We start from the raw sequence: 18,102 nt of genomic DNA, 5'->3' as shown, positions 1-18,102 counted from the left end.
TTGTGGTCTTCAGTCCAGAGACTGGTTTGATGCAGCTCTGTTATGTGCAAGCTTCTTCATCTTCCAGTACCTACTGCAGCCTCCATCCTTCTCAAACTGTTTAGTGTATTCATCTCTTGGTCTCCCTCTACGATTTTTACCCTCCACGCTGCTCCCCCCCCCCCCCCCCTCTCCAGTACCAAACTGGTGATCCCTTGATGCCTCAGAATATGCCCTACCAACCGATCCCTTCTTCTAGTCAAGTAGTGCCACAAATTTCTCTTCTCTCCAATTCTACTCAATACCTCCCCATTAGTTATGTGATCTGCCCATCTAATCTTCAGCATTCCTCTATAGCACCACATTTCGAAAGCTTCTATTCTCTTCCTGTCTAAACTATTTATCGTCCACGTTTCACTTCCATACATGGCTACACTCCACCCAAATACTTTCAGAACCCTTAAATCTATTCTCGATGTTAATAAATTTCTCTTCTTCAAAAACTCTTTCCTTGCCATTGCTAGCCTACATTTTATATTCTCTCTACTTCGCCATCATCAGTTATTTGGCTCCCCAAATAGCAAAACTCATTTACTACTTTAAGCGTCTCATTTCCTAATCTAATTCCCTCAGCATCACCCGATTTAATTCGACTACATTCCATTATTCTCGTTTTTCTTTTGTTGATGTTCATCTTGTATCCTCCTATCAAGACACTGCCTTCACTATTTCATCTCTCAAAGCTACCCATTCTTCTTCTACTGTATTTCTTTCCCCCATTCTTGTCAATCGTTCCCTAATACTCTCCCTGAAACTCTCTACATCTAACGATGTTCAATTCTAGCTACTGGTGGAGTTTCGGAACAGGAAGCCAATCATCAGTGGGAGAGGAGAAACCAAATATGTAATGTGGCACGTGAATGTTGCATGTTTCGTACATTCCTCCACTCACGGAATTGTTACTAATTTAGACGATAGGTGATAATTACCAGATTCACAGTAAGTTTTTATCGCTGCTTCACCCGAAAATGCAGTAGAATAGAATGCATTGTTTGACAGGTTTATTCCTGTAGTACAGAAACTAATCGTCCCAAACACAGGTTTCTGTTCAGATCGTTACTTTCTCAGCATCATCTAAACATCCCATGACTTTTTGAGGTGGGTGAGGGGGGGGGGGGGGAGGGTATACTCACAGTATGTACCACGCACAATGCTTTGCTGGGCGTATGAATCAGACATAGCTACTTTGTCAGACAAATATGGTACTGTACCCATTCCCAGAAAAGATGTAGAACTGATTTACAGACCTACCGTTCTATATCACCCACGTCTATTTGTACAGAAGCCTACAACATATTTTGAGTTCAAACACTGTGACATACTTAAAATGAAACCACCTTCTCCATGAAAGCAGCACGAGTTCAGAGACATATATCATGCAAAACGCAACTCACACTCTTCACACACGGTATCCTCAATGTCACGGAAAGTGGAAACCCGGATGAATCGGTATTTCTTGACTTTGCAATACCGCATGGACGTCTCGCAAAGAAAATACATTCATATGGAATTTGTAACCTGGTTTTCGACTGGATGGAAAATTTTCTGTCAGGCAGTAAGCAGCTCGTTGTCTTGGAGAATCATTTGCAGACAGTGAAGTGAAACAGGATCTAGCGTTCTCCAGGAGAGAGTAATTGGATCTTTGTTGTTCATATTAGACAAATTTGACAAAGCGTTAGTATGCGTTGCATACTCAGTTTTTTCACAGGTGATGCAGTTGTCTATAAGGAATTCTATACGGTAAAAGTTGTAGTAATAACCCTTTGATTTCGATAAATTATCAGACTTCGTGTGGTTTATTAAAAGACAAAAATCAAAGATTTTCCTTTGTATTTGGATCGAGGAGTCAACCATGCATATTCTTCAACACAATAATCGTCTAAGTATTCCTCTCTACAGTGTTTACGGACCTTTGTCTGTGCAACGGCTAAGACATGAACTGCGTTGCTTATCGGATTGCAGTAGCCCAGTATGGAATCTGACCGTTGGCGTCTGCAAGAGGGAGTGGTGGGAAGGGGGAGGGGAGGGGGGAAATTTCATGTACAGCATTCTGACACTGGCTTTTCACGGAAAGTTATGCCTTTTCTTTGGTACAGAGGTGGTTTCGGCGATTTCCTGCATTCAAGGCGGATGTGACGATTTACAGAAAACTGCCAAAAGACAGTCTCCAAACAATACCCTGTCCCTTACCTATACAATCCTTATCGAGCTCCAGAAATGGGCCATCCAGCACACTGGAGCGCCAATTTCAGTGCCTATTCCCAGCTTAAAATGAACATGACTGCGGTATATCTGCTCAATATTCTTACCCAGTTCCTCCAAGGACACACTGTCCCCTTACTGCCCAACTTAATCGCAGCAGTAATTTACCATTTTTCTGTGGTCAAAGAACACCTGTCACGACTTGCTCAGCCAATATTCAGTTTTTCAATCGCAGAGTGATTTTAGAAGATCTGAAGAGCACACTCTTGCTGTACTGTAGGTCTGTAAATATGCACCTCATCTGTGGGCCAAAGTGCATCAGTCCAAAACAAAACAAAAATACCATGTGCATCTTCATGTTTCTGTGGCTCAATGACCGCTCCATTACATTCGGGTGTTCAGCCGCATAAATTCAGCTTCTTTTTCTAATATTTCGACTGTACACTCTTCAACCATCATCAGAGTGAGAGGAAAGACTAATGCTCCAGATTTTCTTTTACTTAACTGTTATTTAATCCCCCTCGCTCCAAATCTCCTGGGGGTGGGCTGTCAAGCAATACAATTCTCCGCTCTTCAGCCAAGTGAATTGAAAAAAATTACATGAGAAATGTAAACAAAATTTGGGGTTGTGTTCCATTTTAAATTAAAAATCAGAGACGGACAGTTAAAAAATTGGGATATATACATTTTAAAAACATATCGCAGGAAGGCGAAGTTCTTCTCATAAAAACACCGGAGTATTGCACTTTCACTTCAAAACTGAAGGACCTGCACTAGGGTAAGAGGTATTGCCAGGGGAGAGAGTATGTTCCATGGGGTTGCATGTAGGTATAAAGAAAGGTCAGAGCTCTTCCTCAATTCACGTTCGAGACGTGCAACATGACTGTCTCCATGAAGGATCGCATGCTGCTGGTAAAATTCTTTTACAAGAAAGGTGACTGTGCGCTATTACCCTTGCAGATGTTCCGGACCCTTAAGGATATGAAAAAAAGGCATTCGCCCGACGTCTGCTAAGGTTCTGGAGAATAGGATTACAAACTTCGAAAAGACATGTTCTTTTGCAGTGCAGTGTGGCAAAGAGAGGAAAGTAGTGGATCCAACATCTGTCGAAGGTGTGACTACAGTACTGCAGGAGAAGTCGAGTGCACGGGGAACTGCCCGAATGTTGGTCAAGTCTGCAAGCACGATGCATAAAATCCTACGAAACATTCTGCATTCTTATCCATACAAAATCACCCACGTTCAGCAGTTGCGTCGTGCTGACCTGCCAGAACGTTCGTTCTGCAATTTCTTGCTCGCATGGAAGTGGACAATGAATGGCCATGGAACATTATTTGGACATATCAAGTCCTTTTCTATCTTCGGAACATTATTTGGACGGACGAAGCCCATTTATGTCTTCAAAGACATGTCGGTACGCAGAATTGCAGAATATAGGCAACGGAAAATCCGCACGCGTATCAGCCGGCATCACTTCGTTCTGCAAAGGTGACTGAGTGGCGCGAGTTGACGGCATCGTTTATCGGAAGTCCGTATTTTTTCGAGGAGATGGATGCGAGGGTCCTGTTACCTGTATCGTCACTGGAAAAAGTTATGAGAATCTTTTGCGCACCAACGTCATGTATGCAAGATGGTGCTCCTCTGCTCATTGCACAGCCATTGAAGTGGCTGCTGTAGAGGCATTTCGGAAATGCAAGAATCATCAGCCATCATTTCCCGGCAGCCTGACTGTCCACACCACCTGATCTTAATCTGTGTAACGTCTGACTGTATGGTTATCTCAAAGATGTTGTGTTCAGTGCTCCAATTACGAACGTAGCTGAATTAAAGGCACGCATTGCGCAACGCATTCTGAATGTGATTCCTGAGACGCTCAAATCTGTTGTGGAACACGCTGTTTCTCGATTTCAACTTGTGTCAGAAAGCGGTGGACAGCGTATTGAACATGTCTCGAGGCAGTCGCAAGAAAGCTAGAAAAAGTCTTTTTTTTGCTTTTCATACGGTTTTTGGCCTCAGTGCTGTTAAAACCGATTTTTCCTATTCTATGTAGTACGACCTCGCCTTTGTGAATGGGCTTACGTAACTAACAGTGTCACACATCTTGAATGCCGAACTTGTGCAGTCATGCGCGTTGAACACTGCATGACTTCTACCCCTGAGTCAATAATATGCTGTTTAAATTTCCCGTCATTCTGAGCAGTGGATCTCTTTCTACAGCGTTTTGAAATCGGAACATTAATTATGGACACCCTACGTACTGTGAAACAGTAGTCAGATTGCCCATCTCCTTAAACATACACTATGTGCTCAAAAGTATCCGGGCGCCTGGCTGGAAATGACTTACAAGCTTGTGGCGCCCTCCATCAGTAATGCTGGAATTCAGTATGGTGTTGGCCCACGCTCAGCCTTTATGACAGCTTCTACTCTCAAAGGCATACGTTCAATCAGGTGCTGGAAGATGTCTTGGGGAATGGCAACCCATTCTTCACGGAGTGCTGCACTGAGGAGAGGTATTGATGTCGGTCGGACTGGCACGAAGTCGGCGTTCCAAAACATCCCAAAGATGTTCTATAGGATTCACGTCAGGACTTCGTGCAGGCCAGTCCATCACAGGAATATTATTGTTATGAATCACTTCGCCACGGGCCGTGCATTATTGACATGTGCTCGATAGTGTTGAATGATGCAATCGCCATACCCGAATTGTTCTTCATCAGTGGGAAGCAAGAAGGTGCTTAAAACCTCAATATAGGCCTGTGCTGTGATAATGCCACGCAAAACAACAAGGCGTGCTAGTCCACCGCCTCCGAATTTTACTGTTGGCACTACCCATGCTGGCAGATGACGTTCACCGGGCATTCGCCATACTCACACCCTGTCATCGGATCGCCACACTGTGTAACGTGATTACACCAAGCGAGGCGTCGTTTGGCATTTACCGGCATTATGTGTGACTTATGAGCAGCCGCTAGACCATGAATCCAAGTTTTCTCACCTCCCGCCTAACTGTCATAGTACTTGCAGTGGATCCTGATGCAGTTTGGAATTCCTGTGTGATGGTCAGGACATATGTCTGCCTATTAAACGTTACGGCCCTCCTCAACTGTCGTCAACAGACGACGTCGGCCTATACGTCTTTGTGCCGTATGTGTCCCTTCACGTTTCCACGTCCCTATCACATCGGAAACAGAGGACCTAGGAATGTTTAGAAGTGTGGAAATCTAGCTTACAGACGCATGACACAACTGACTCCCAATTACCTGACTACGTTCGAAGTCTGTGAGTTCCACGGAGCACCAGATTCTGCTCTCTCACGATGTCTAATGACTACTGAGGTCGCTGATATGGAGTACCTGGCGGTAGGTGGCAGCACAATGCACGGAATACGAAAAACGTATGTTTTTGGGGGTGTCTGGATACTTTTAATCACATAGTGCATGTCTACAAGATGATCGGGGTGAGCACCACATGTTAGTCTTACAGCACGTTTCTAAGCAACGAAGACTTTCTTTCTTAAAGATGAGCTATCCCAGAACATTGCTCCATATGACATTATTGAATGAAAATATGCAAAATATGTCAACTCACTTATTTGTCTCTCCCTCTGATTAGCAATGATTGTAAGTGCAAATGTTGCGGAACTAAATTACTTTAGCAGTTCCAAAATTTACTTTTTCCAATTTAAATTCTTATCAATATGGACACCTAAGAATTTTGAAGTTTCCACTCTGTTTATTTCTTGCGTTCCGTGTGTTTCACTCATCATTGGTTTAGCATCCTTAGATGTGCAGAACTACATATAATATGGATGATAGCGTTCGCAGAAATCCAGTCAATGATACTTTTAAGAGCGTTGTTTACTACTTCTTATGTTTCCGTGTATCTGCATGGACTGATTTCAATACTAGTTTCAGCTGCAAAGAGAACTAATTCTGCTTGTTGTATATTAGATGGGCGATTGTGTATATGTAAGAGGACTAGAGATTGAGCCTTGGGGAATTCTGTATGTGATTTCTCCCCAGTGGAATACTGTTCCGGGACTACATTGGTTGAATTACTAAGTACAAACTTTCTGCATCCTTTTGGTCAGATATGGCATTATCCATTAGTTGGCTATACTATCAACCCTATAAAACTTCAGTTTCTGTAAGAGAATACTGTGATTCACACAGTCAAATGCCTTAGATATGTCGCAGGAAATGGGAACTGGTGCTATTTTATTATTTGATGTTTGTAAAATTTGGTGAGTGAAGATGTAGATGGCATTCCCAGTAGAACAACTTTTCTGGAATCCAAACTGTCATTTGCTGAGGATATTATTGTTGCTCAGGTGAGATACTACTCTAGAATACATTACCTTCTCAAAAAATTTGGAAAATGATGTCAGCAGTGGAACAGATCGGCCTGACCTTTCTTAAATAGGGGTTACACAAAAAAAAAAAAAGCCTTGTGTCAGTGATGCATTCTATATTTTAGGTAAGACCAGGCTTATTATATGGCAACAAATCTTTGGTACTCTGTTGAAAACACCATCAAAACCAGACGAACTTTTGTTTTTGAGGGGATTTTTAATTTCCTTAATTTCAGAAAGAGAAGTTGATGATATATTCATATGATTGAATTAGAAGTATCCTCTTCCCTTCACTTCACTGTATAAAGGTGACAGACATATCAATGATACGCTTGTTGTTCCATGCAATGTGACTCATCCTTTTTTTATGCTACGAAATAGTTTCAGGTCATGATGCTGCTCCGTTCTTTTGGTGGCGCTGCAGGCGTGTGAACTGCGAATGAGGCCCCGTTTCCTTGCAGCCCGTTTCTCACACAGCTCTAATTTTTTGGAAACCGTTACGTGGTCGGTCGGCGACCGGCGAATGAGATGTGCGTAGACGCGCAAGCGTAGCGCTACCGACGAAGGGAAGTGGACGTGCACCGCAACAAAAAGGACAACGCTAACTGGGTGTTTCCGGAAAGCCACCTAGTTGCGAACGCGGCCACTGTGGGGCAGCACTGCGCAGGTGACGCAAGCGCGCTGGCTCGGCTGGTCTGTCAGTCAGTGACCAACAACAAGAGGGTACGGATCGAGACGTTGATGTAGGTAAGTGCTCGGAGACTACAACGCCTCGTACGGACACGAACATATCGCAACGTAGATGGCGGCGTCACAGTTCGCTACAGCAAGACACCAATGCTTCGTTCTGATACTGCGCTAGCTTTTCCTATGTCATGCACTGGTGATGCAAGAGCTTCCTTTAACAGGTAGTTTTTTTCTGCTAACGGTGTTGCGGCCTGTGCAGAATACCGTGGTGCCTCCTTTATTTGTCCGCTACAGTTGTCTCGCAGTTATTCGTACTGGACTCGCACTGTGGACTCGTCATGGAAAGAGTGATACTTGTTAGTGACAAATGCGTGGGATGGAGTGTCAGCTTGTGGAGGGCCGGAGCTACCATTCACGCACGCACGGTCGACTTTCTCAATGGTTGCGGTGGCGCGCGAGTGTTTCTTTACCAGGTCAGGAACTCGTTTTCCGCGCAGCCAGGCCGCTAGCCGCTACATTTTGGCATGTCCGCTGTGCGCTTCATGAGACATCGCCCTCGCAACATCCTTCTATTACTTTTTTCTTCAAAAAGTGCAGACTAGAGTGACGAGAGCAATTTTTTTCGGTACTTACGACTATTGTTCTCTTGTGAGAACCACAAATCTCATTCGAAACTCAGGAAGACTCAGTAATTGTATTACATTATATCTGTTGTGGAAAGGAGAGCATGAGTGATCATATCCGGTCAATGCGAGTTATTTTCAAGTGGATTTTAATTAGAAACACTTCTCCTAATATATTAGCATTTCTAATTTCGCATTGTTGACTTCCTTTTGCCTCCGCGTGCACAACAAGAAATTTTTATTAGAGTGGAGAGTATAAAGTATAGCGTGCGAGACACTTAACACAGCAGGTCTGGGCAATCCGTAGGAGGAACACTTCTTTATGACTACCCAGGACTGAAATCGTGAAAGCGGCATCATGACTTCACCCGTCACACCTCAGCGTCCAGAATTAGCCTCGCATGCGTCGAGGAACGACTTGCTACAAGGAGGCCGGCTCCAGCGCTGGCTAGGCACGAGTGCGTTACCCGCGGTTAGCGAGTGCGTGCCGGAATTCGGCACAGCGGCCGCGCTCGCCTGCGCTGTTTATCCGTGTTCAGGTCAGACACGGTCTCAGATACGCTGCGTCACAAAGAGTTCGCGCACCATGATGGCACAACTTTGCGTTACCTTTCAACATACAGTGGGCGTATATGATGATACCGGAGGGACATTCAGTGCCAAATACGTTCTTGGCTAGTCTTACATATTTTAAACATTCTCCTAAAACCGTACCACTGGAAATGTATGTACCAGTTTTGTCATTCAGTTCTATTTGTTGCCTTAAGGGTCCATTCTCCTCAGTTAACCTATAAATTAAGTGATTTTTAAGAATGTTTATTTTGGAAAAACTGATCACTCAATCAACGTAAATCTTTTTGCACATTATTTGATTTTTGGACAAGATTTTCTGGTTTCTTTAAGAAACTATCAGTAAGCCCCCTGCTCCACACTTGCGCCCCCCCCCCCCCCCCTCCCCCACATCCGAGGAGTAAAAGCTGCTCTATCCAAAATGAAGTGTGTTCATGACGGAAGTCCTGCAATCTGCAAGTTTTATGGGAAATCAAAGAAGTTTTCCCAATCCACAGGATATTGCGCACAGAGTAATAGCAGTCTTTTTTAAATCTGAGAAATAATGAAATAGTGGACGTTTTCGCTAAAGATGTAGTTTGTCGCATATTTGTGGCCATGTTTTTTGCAATCACTAAGTTAAAATAAAATATTAGCCTATTACTCCTCGCGGTCATGCACCAAGAGTACGATAACTCAGCCTAATATCAGAAAGGTATATTTATTACTATACCCTCAATCCAGTCCTTCATCTAGAAATACTTTATCTCAAGGACTTCCGTCATGGACACACCTCATTTTCGACAGACCAATTTTAACTCCTCTCATAGGGGACATAATGACTGAATTTCTTAAAACGTCTGAAAATGTTGCCCAAGAAGCAATAAGCAATGTACAAGAAGATATGTTGATTGCTTTGAGTTTTTTGCAAAAAAAATGGTAAAAGTAGCTTATTTTATAGATTGACTGAGAATGACCATTAAACTGAAAGCAATTTTTGGAGTACTTGCAAGCCTTTTTCTCTGACACAAAGGAAACTTTGTTATGGGGTAAGCAACCATCGCCAGTTTGACTGCGGAGAACCACAAGCCATCAGACATATCTCAGAAGTATGCCTCACAAGACGATATAATGGTAGACCAGAAGACTTCATGCTGGCGACGCTAAAGTCGGTAGATTACATAAATGCTCTAGAAGTTTTTTTTGTAAGATTTTATGCTGTAAAATATAATACTCTAAGCGTTGTTTTTTTCAATGTGTCAAAAAGCCATTCAGTAAATAAATGAGACATAATGGGCAATAGTGCGAAATAAATGTCATGACGGTCTCTTGCTCACTGCACAGAAATTTGAAACTGTACCATCAATTTCATTCTCTATCGTCACAGAAAGGAAGAAAGGGTTAATGCCCCACCATGGACGAGATTCTTAGAGACAGATTACGGAAGGGTGTCGATAAAGAAGAAAACTGATGGTACAATTTCAAATTTCGGTGCAATGAGTAAGAGGTCGTCATTACTTTTGTTTCGCACTGTTCCCCATTATGTATTCTTATTTATTGAATGGCTTTTTGACACGTTGCAAAACTACAAAGCATAGATTATTATATTTTACAAAATAAAATCTTACGAACATATAGAGTATTTATGTAATCTATCGACTTTGGAGTCGCCACTATAAAGTATTCCTGGTCTACCATCATGTGATCTTGTGAGGAATACCTCTGAGATGTCTCATGACTTGTGGTTCTCGGCAATCACAAGTTGGCGATGGCTGCTTACCCAGTTTGTGTAAAATAAATTAAGCCCATCTGCTGTTCAAAATGGTTCAAATGGCTCTAAGCACTATGAGACTTAACATCTGAGGTCATCAGTCCCCTAGACTTAAAACTACTTAAATCTAACTAACCTAAGGACATCACACACATCCATGCCCGAGGCAGCATTCGAACCTGCGACCGTAGCAGCAGCGCGGTTCCGGACTGAAGCGCCTAGAACCGCTCGGTCACAGGGCCGTCCCATCTGCTGTGTCGGGTTTTAATTCTGTTTAGCATTGACCATATATTGCGCAATAAGTCAAATCCCGGCGGTTTTTGAGTGACACACCTCATATTATTGTTCTATGGCCCAGTCCATTCTTGAGTCCATGTTTTGGTAATGTTGAACTCATCTTCCACAGCGACACTTGGTGTCACTGCTGGTGGCCGTCTAGAGCGGAGTCATAGTTTGCATAATACCAATCTTGATGGATTGGTAAGTTTCAATAACCCATTGTCTTTTTCTAGTCATTCGTGAGAGCATTTATATGATGTAGTTGAGGGGATAAGATGTGACTTAGTACTGGCAGCGATTCTGTAGATCCTGATTTAATAACTCCAGCAATAAATCGCGTGGCGTTAGTTGGACATATATCTTTAGCGCGTATCGGCTGTTTAGCTAATCTGGGAAAACAAGAACCAGAGTAGAAGAATGTGAGATGGATGCTGATGCTTCCCAGGCTGTACCATGCAGATTTTGAATGATATTTCTTGTTTCCAATTTTTCGGCTGTTTTTGTTTGATGCTCTCAAAAAGGTAGTTCTATCCAGGGTTACCCCTAGGTACTTTTGTTTTATTATGAGTGAGTGTACTGTTCTTAAACTCTGTCGAGTTTTCTTCCAGCACGTTTATTATTTAGGTGGAAGTAGGCGGCGTTTGGTTGGAGTCTCTATTTACGAAAGTACTTTCGCACTACATCTATATCTCCATTAGGATTTCTTCTGACCGTTCAGTTGAGGTACAAGTTGCAAGTAGGCTATCCGATCGTCACAGTAACCAAATTTCCTTAATGTTGTTCCTGACATGTCTGTAGTGTAAAAGACGAAGAGAAGTGGAGCAGTGACTGACCACTTTGGTAGACAGGTTTATTTTAATTCTATTGGGGAGCTAATGTTTTATCTAATGAGTACTTGGAATAGTCGATCGTTTAGTATATTCTCGATTAGGCGATTGGTTTGGAAGGAATTGCGTGAAGAAACTTGTATATTATGTCTTCCGTAGCAACACAAAGTGGCGATTTTGCTTAGTTTCAAAGATGTTCAAGGATTAATGAAGTTTTATTCTGAATGTATAACCATCAAGCAACTGCAAAGTCTGTTGAAGGGCTGGTTAAGTGTCCAAATAACTTTCCATCCCATTCGCGGATGAAGACTGAGGAAGAAGACCGTGTATAACCCTTTGTGAGTTTGACATATTCACGGTAGGTGGAGAGCTGCAGGTTGTTACTGGGTTCCGTTATGGAAACAGAATATTGAAGTTTTATCAGACTCCTTTAATCGAGCGTCTATAAACATTCTTCCAACACTTTTGTGACACTTTCCAATGGGATGAACGAAACCATGACTTTTCGCGTTGAACATTTCTTTACATCTTCAATACGACCAACTAAATTGACTAGATTCGAACAGGAACATTCTAAAAACATTGCTTAGTATGACGTATAGGTGAGTCGCAGACAGTTCTTACGGAAGACGATAAATTCTCTCTACAAATCCTATCAACAAATATAAGCTTGCTACTTCTTTCACGCACTACCGGATTTCTACTATCTTTCTATTGCAAAACATTGCACATGATCACCCTAAGCCATTTACAAGATATGGTTTATTCCAGCCGTAAGTCGTTAAGTTCATATGCAGAAACTGTTACATATTTCATTTCACGAAGATATGTTTCTTTATGATTTCAACTTGAGACGTCTAAAACTTTGAAGTGTTTCGAAGACTAACAATGACCCTCTACTAGCTTTTTTGAAGCTCTTGCAGTCACATTGACGATTTGAATATAAAATTATAAAATAAGAGCAACGTGCCCTCGACAACAATAAAAGGAATGGACAACTGCAAATTTAGTAGGAACTATCCAGGTACTCACCTGAAGCGATTTAGAGTAGCCTAGAAAACATAAATTTTGATAGCTGGCCGCGGAATACTTGCTCCACTTCCGTTATAGAAACTCACTCGGACAAAAGAAAATTCATGAAACTCCGCCTATATCAAAATTTGAGCACAATGCCGTGCGAAATGTGCAGGGGAGAGGCACGTCTTGAGAAATGTCAAAAGTGTAATGATTATTGCTACGTGTAGGATAAAAGCTCTGACAAGTAGAACAAAATATATTAGGCTACACTGAATTTTTCGCATAGGTAGTCTCAAAATCACGATTTTCTTGATGTATGTAAAGAACATGTAATACATCATCGTAACCATTTGCCACCCGTTGCTGAATAGCCTTTGTCTTCACATACCTACCCTTGCAACTCCTGCAAGCCTTGTAGTGTTAACTACCCACATTCCAAATATCTTTCCTCTTATCGCTAGGAACCCAGAAATTTCTTTGTTCTATCGACCATCCATTCACCGGCTACATGCCCCTCATCACTTCCATTTCAATTTTACTGAAGCCCATTACGCCTTTCACTCAAATCTCTTCCGTGAAACATTTGTTTCTTTTTATGATTATCTTGTAATTGCCAACTTCAGCATCTCCATTGCACGTTGAGCTAATCTCAGCCTTAAATAGGTTTTTGCATTAGGTCCATGTCTAATTTCAATAAGTCTAAACTCGGTAATATTTGCTGACCGTAAGTTTTACTCTTCACACATCAGAATCTTAGTTCCGGAAACCAGGCCATTATTATTTTCTGTTTGTTACTTTTGTTGTCCCCCCAGTCGTTTTCACCTGTTCTAAATAAAAATAATACAAACTAGTTAATGACCAAAACTGTTCAAATGTGTATGAAATCGTATGGGACTTAACTGCTAAGGTCATCAGTCCCTAAGCTGACACACTACTTAACCTAAATCATCCTAAGGACGGACACACACACACACACACACACACACACACACACACACACACACACACGCCCATGCCCGAGGGAGGATTCGAACCTCCGCCGGGACCAGCCGCACAGTCCATGACTGCAGCGCCTCAGACAGCACGGCTAATCCCGCGCAGTTAATGACCTCATTGTTGATTTGTACTATTTTACTTTGGATATTTTGATTATATTTCATTTTGGATTAATTATTATACCCAGTTTCAAACTGACTGTCTACTTCCATTCGTTGTTTTTCATCTTCTTTAGAGGCAAACAGTAAAATATCAGCATAAAGAAGTTGGTTCAGATTTATTCCATTGACCCATATTTCCTCATTTTCCTAATTTAAGGATATGAAAACTACTAATGGGTCTTCTGAGAACAGTTTGTGATACGAAATCTCCTTGCCTGATTCCTCTTTATAGTCTTGAGTTTTCAGTATTTTCATCCACGCTAATGCAAACTGTAACATTGACGTATATATTCTGCAAAAATCTAGGTGCAATAATTGTTGTTTCTCAATAGGTTAAATTTCGGATTTCGTTGAAACCGAGCCAAAAGCTTCATAAAAATCTATGAATCCTACACTTAGGGCTAATTCATGGTTATTGATTTGTTCTATAGCTTAGTTCATGACTTTCAAATGATCCATTGTCATATCTTCTAAAGCCAGATTGACCCTTAAGCTGATTAAAATCTGAAGTTTTCCCTATTCAGCTAGTGATAATTTTAGCGTCTTGTACATTATGGATAGCAGACTAACCGATCTGTTTTTATGTATTGCTTGTCTTTCTTGGGAAGTATAGTTAAAGCACATTCAGTTTTTGGGAACTATCTTCTATCGCAAACATTATTTAACCATTTTGGCAAGTTCGTTTTATGTTGCTTTAATTCCAGTTTAACTAGTTTTTATTCAAACACCGTCTTCTGACAACTTCTTCTTCAAACTTGGAATAGGTTTAAATACCTTATATATCATAACTTCCGAAATAGCGTGGGTTTTTTATTTATCTGTGTTTCTGAATTTCTGTCCAAATTTACATTTTAAGAAATCTTGGAATACTTCAACTGACTCTACTGTTACACCGCTATATGCCAGCTTTATTCATGAGAGGTACTGCCTACCCAAAAAGTTTTCAGATATGTAAAAACCACAACAGTCAACTATCGGAGGTTGTGCTTTATTCAATGACCGGTTTCAGTTGTAATGATCATCCTCAAATTGATCTAAAAAAGAATGTGCATATTCACGAATAATAGAATTATGGCAAGTGACAACCATTGCGAGCAGTAGCGTGATTCACATTGTTTGATGAGAAACCAACAAACAGTTGTCCTTAAAGTTAAAAAGAGATAAACAAAATATATATGCACGGTTGGCATCAACACATGGGATAAAATGATAAAATTGTGGTAAACACTCTTGACCCGTAGTGTAGGGCCACCTTTAGCAAACTGTGCTTACAGCTGCAGTAGAAACGGGGAAAGAGGATTAGCCATGCCGGCCGGGGTGGTCTCGTGGTTCTAGGCGCGCAGTCCGGAACCGTGCCACTGCTATGGTCGCAGGTTCGAATCCTGCCTCGGGCATGGATGTGTGTCCTTAGGTTAGTTAGGTTTAAGTAGTTCGAAGTTCTAGGGGACTGATGACCACAGCAGTTGAGTCCCATAGTGCTCAGAGCAATTTGAACCAATTTTTTTTAGGATTAGCCGCTAGGTGTCGCTGACAGTAAACGCTGTTTACAACAGCGTGTTAAAAAGACACAGATATGACCTTTAACAATCTGCATGCAACAAAATAGGATAAATTAAAATGAAATTAAAGAAGAGCTAGGGCATAAACGCGGATCTACAGTAAAAATTTAGTTAGAATCGTAAATGATTCCTCTCAAATAGTTGCCAGCGACTTACACAGTTGACAACAAAGTTAAATGAAAGCATCCTCTCATAACATGATAAAAGCTGTATGCACAACGTGTTCACTGGACCAGAGCAGAAAACAAATGGACAGTCACTTCATAAATACACGCGAAAACTACGATGAAACATAGACGTTGGGTATAAATTCGTTTATTCATTAAAAAATTTTGTGGGGTTGAGTTAATTATTCTGTGGATATCCATCCCGAAAGGTACAGCTGGCGGCCCTTTGGTGCAGTGTGTACGACTTGTTGTAGTCTATGTTGGTTATACGCTTGTTCAGTCAAGTGTAGCCCAATTACATGCCATGAGTTTTTACCATAATTTTATCATACTTCTATACCATGTGACGATTCCAATCATGGCTATATATTTCATTTGTCTCTCTTCTTAACCTCCAGGACACAGATATGTTCCTTAGTTCCTTCTCAGACAAGGTGAATCAAGCTACTATTTGTCATGTTCATTATGTGAAAAAATGGTTCAAATGGCTCTGAGCACTATGGGACTCAACTGCTGTGGTCATTAGTCCCCTACAACTTAGAACTACTTAAACCTAACTAACCTAAGGACATCACACACATCCATGCCTGAGGCAGGATTCGAACCTGCGACCGTAGCAGTCGCACGGTTCCGGACTGCGCGCCTAGAACCGCGAGACCACCGCGGCCGGCCATTATGTGAAACAATGCTATTTTTCATAAACATACATACTCACTCTTATTTTTAGATCAATTTGAAGATGATCATCACAATTGAAACAGATCACCGAATAAAACAAATACCTGCGATCGTAGACGGTAGTGGTTTTTTACATATTGTCAAATTCTGGGTAGCTGTCATCTAAGTGTCCATTCATCCCTCATCAGCATCTTTTTCTTCGTATTCTTACTGTTTTCAATTCTCTTGCAAATTCTTGTGTATTGTTTCATATCTTCCGAAGATACTTAAAACAATTTCTCTTAATTCAGCTCATTTACTCAGATTCTTAAAATAGTTTATTTTCCTTTGCTTTCTTCGTACCTACTTTTGCTGTTTGTGTAGACACCTTTTTTAAGTAAGTATCCCTTTCATTTAAGTATGATTAACCTCCTGTTCATAAAATTCTTAACTTAAGCAATAAGTTAACTTTGTATCTGGAAGACGTTTGAAATCCTGTCCTGGATATCAGGACAATTTTATAGCGTTTAGCTCCTGTTAATGGCATCAGCATTCACGCCACCTATAGGAAGAGACAATAATCATAGTTTGAGAATGAAGAAAAGCTGTGCGCAAATCGAAGGCACCATTGTTTTTCTCGTATAATTTTGTCACATGACCCCCAATTCCACTTGAAAATTAAGTTGAGACTTCGAAAATGGCCACAATGTTGGTCACATTGCCTCACAGGTTTTCACCTCTCCAGTCTCCTATCACTTAGCTTTAAATATGTTCTTCCACGAGTTTCATTTTGAAAGGGTGGCTATTCACCTGTAGACCGCCCTGTAGAAGTAGTGATAAGGCCTCTGAATTGAAAGAATTCGTAAGTATATGATCAGATACCAAATAGAATAGTGAAAATCTAGGCACTCTGCATTATCAGTATATTCAGTTATGTGTATAATATATTTTCAGGTAAGAACTTTCTTTTTCCTAATGTATCCTGTCTCTACTAACACTGCAGTTGGCGATTCTGACAACTTAGTAATAGATTGGGGGAGTAACACTTTCTGAAATTACGTATGAGATGAGATGTATAACTGACGTATGGAACAAAACTTCCACGCTCTACATATTTTCTCTGAAAATTGTTTACAACAGAATGTTAGCTCAGCCTTTTCATAAATATACTAGATGTGTTGCCGATTAAGAGACCTGACGTTTCCATGATAGCCACATTGTGACAGAAGTCTTTTACACTTGAAACGTCCCCTTAGAAAAATTAGTGAATTACTATGCTGGTAAACCCCGTACGTTATTTGATTTTTCAAGCAGCTGTGCAAAATTGAGTGTACTCAGACATTTCTCTCTTTACTTATTCTGATCACTAAACTGACACACAATATTTTTAGCGCAACGCAATCTGACTTTTAATAATCCCTACAAAAGAATGGCCCTGACTAACAATAACCCATACCTTTCATGAATCACTTACCTCACAAAAATCTTCATTACTCGAACTACTGCAATACAGCGAGCGCCAATACTGCCAGCTAAATAAAAGATTCTAACTACTGAAGTCACTAACTGATAGGCATAGTTAGTAAATGAAAGATTTTGATAAAGAACAATGTATTTACCTTAATAGTGTTCAAAAGTCATGTCAGTTCATGACATCCAGTCTTACAAATTTAATGTCTCTGATGGACACACGTCCAGATCATCCGCTCTCAAAACTCCATCTCTATCCCCACATCCACCACTGCTGGCGGCTCACCTCAAACTTCGCAACGCTACGTGCTGTTAACAGCCAATTGCCCAACACTACAATAGCAAATTCCAACAATGCCAACCAGCCACTGACTGCACACAGCACAGCCAGTGATTTTTCATACAGAGCGCTACGTGGCGTTACCAATATAAAAACCTAAACAGCCTACTTCCACACTGAAGAGCCTTTGTGGGCGAGCGGTTCTAGGCGCTTCAGTCTAGAACCGCGCGACCACTACGGTGCAGGTTTGAAACCTGCCTCGGGCATGGATATGTGTGAAGTCCTTAGGTTAGTTATGTTTAAGAACTTGTAAGTTCTAGGGGACTGCTGACCTCAGATGTTAAGTCCCATAGTGCTCACAGCCATTTGAACCATGTTTGAAACTCGGAAGAGAGTTCCTGAAGGCACTCTATAGCAATTCTGGACTGTGGGGAGTCGCATTGTCCTGCTGCAATTGCCTTCGGAAT

At 41.3% G+C, this 18,102-nt stretch overlaps 1 protein-coding gene across 1 annotated transcript in view; it reads left to right on the top strand.

Annotated features, from left to right (window-relative positions):
* Positions 1–7,213: 7,213 nt before the first annotated feature.
* The window catches only part of LOC126298528 (uncharacterized), a 113,994-nt gene continuing 103,105 nt past the window's right edge, over positions 7,214–18,102 (top strand). Inside the window, exon 1 of the mRNA XM_049989888.1 lies at positions 7,214–7,339. The gene's annotated coding sequence lies outside the window, so the exon portion shown is untranslated. The remainder of the gene's footprint in view (positions 7,340–18,102) is intronic.

This window comes from Schistocerca gregaria, chromosome X (genome assembly GCF_023897955.1).
Source record: "Schistocerca gregaria isolate iqSchGreg1 chromosome X, iqSchGreg1.2, whole genome shotgun sequence".
NCBI classification, from domain to species: domain Eukaryota; kingdom Metazoa; phylum Arthropoda; class Insecta; order Orthoptera; family Acrididae; genus Schistocerca; species Schistocerca gregaria.
The sequence above is the reverse complement of the archived record's forward strand: the minus strand, read 5'-3'. Positions and strand labels throughout refer to the sequence as shown.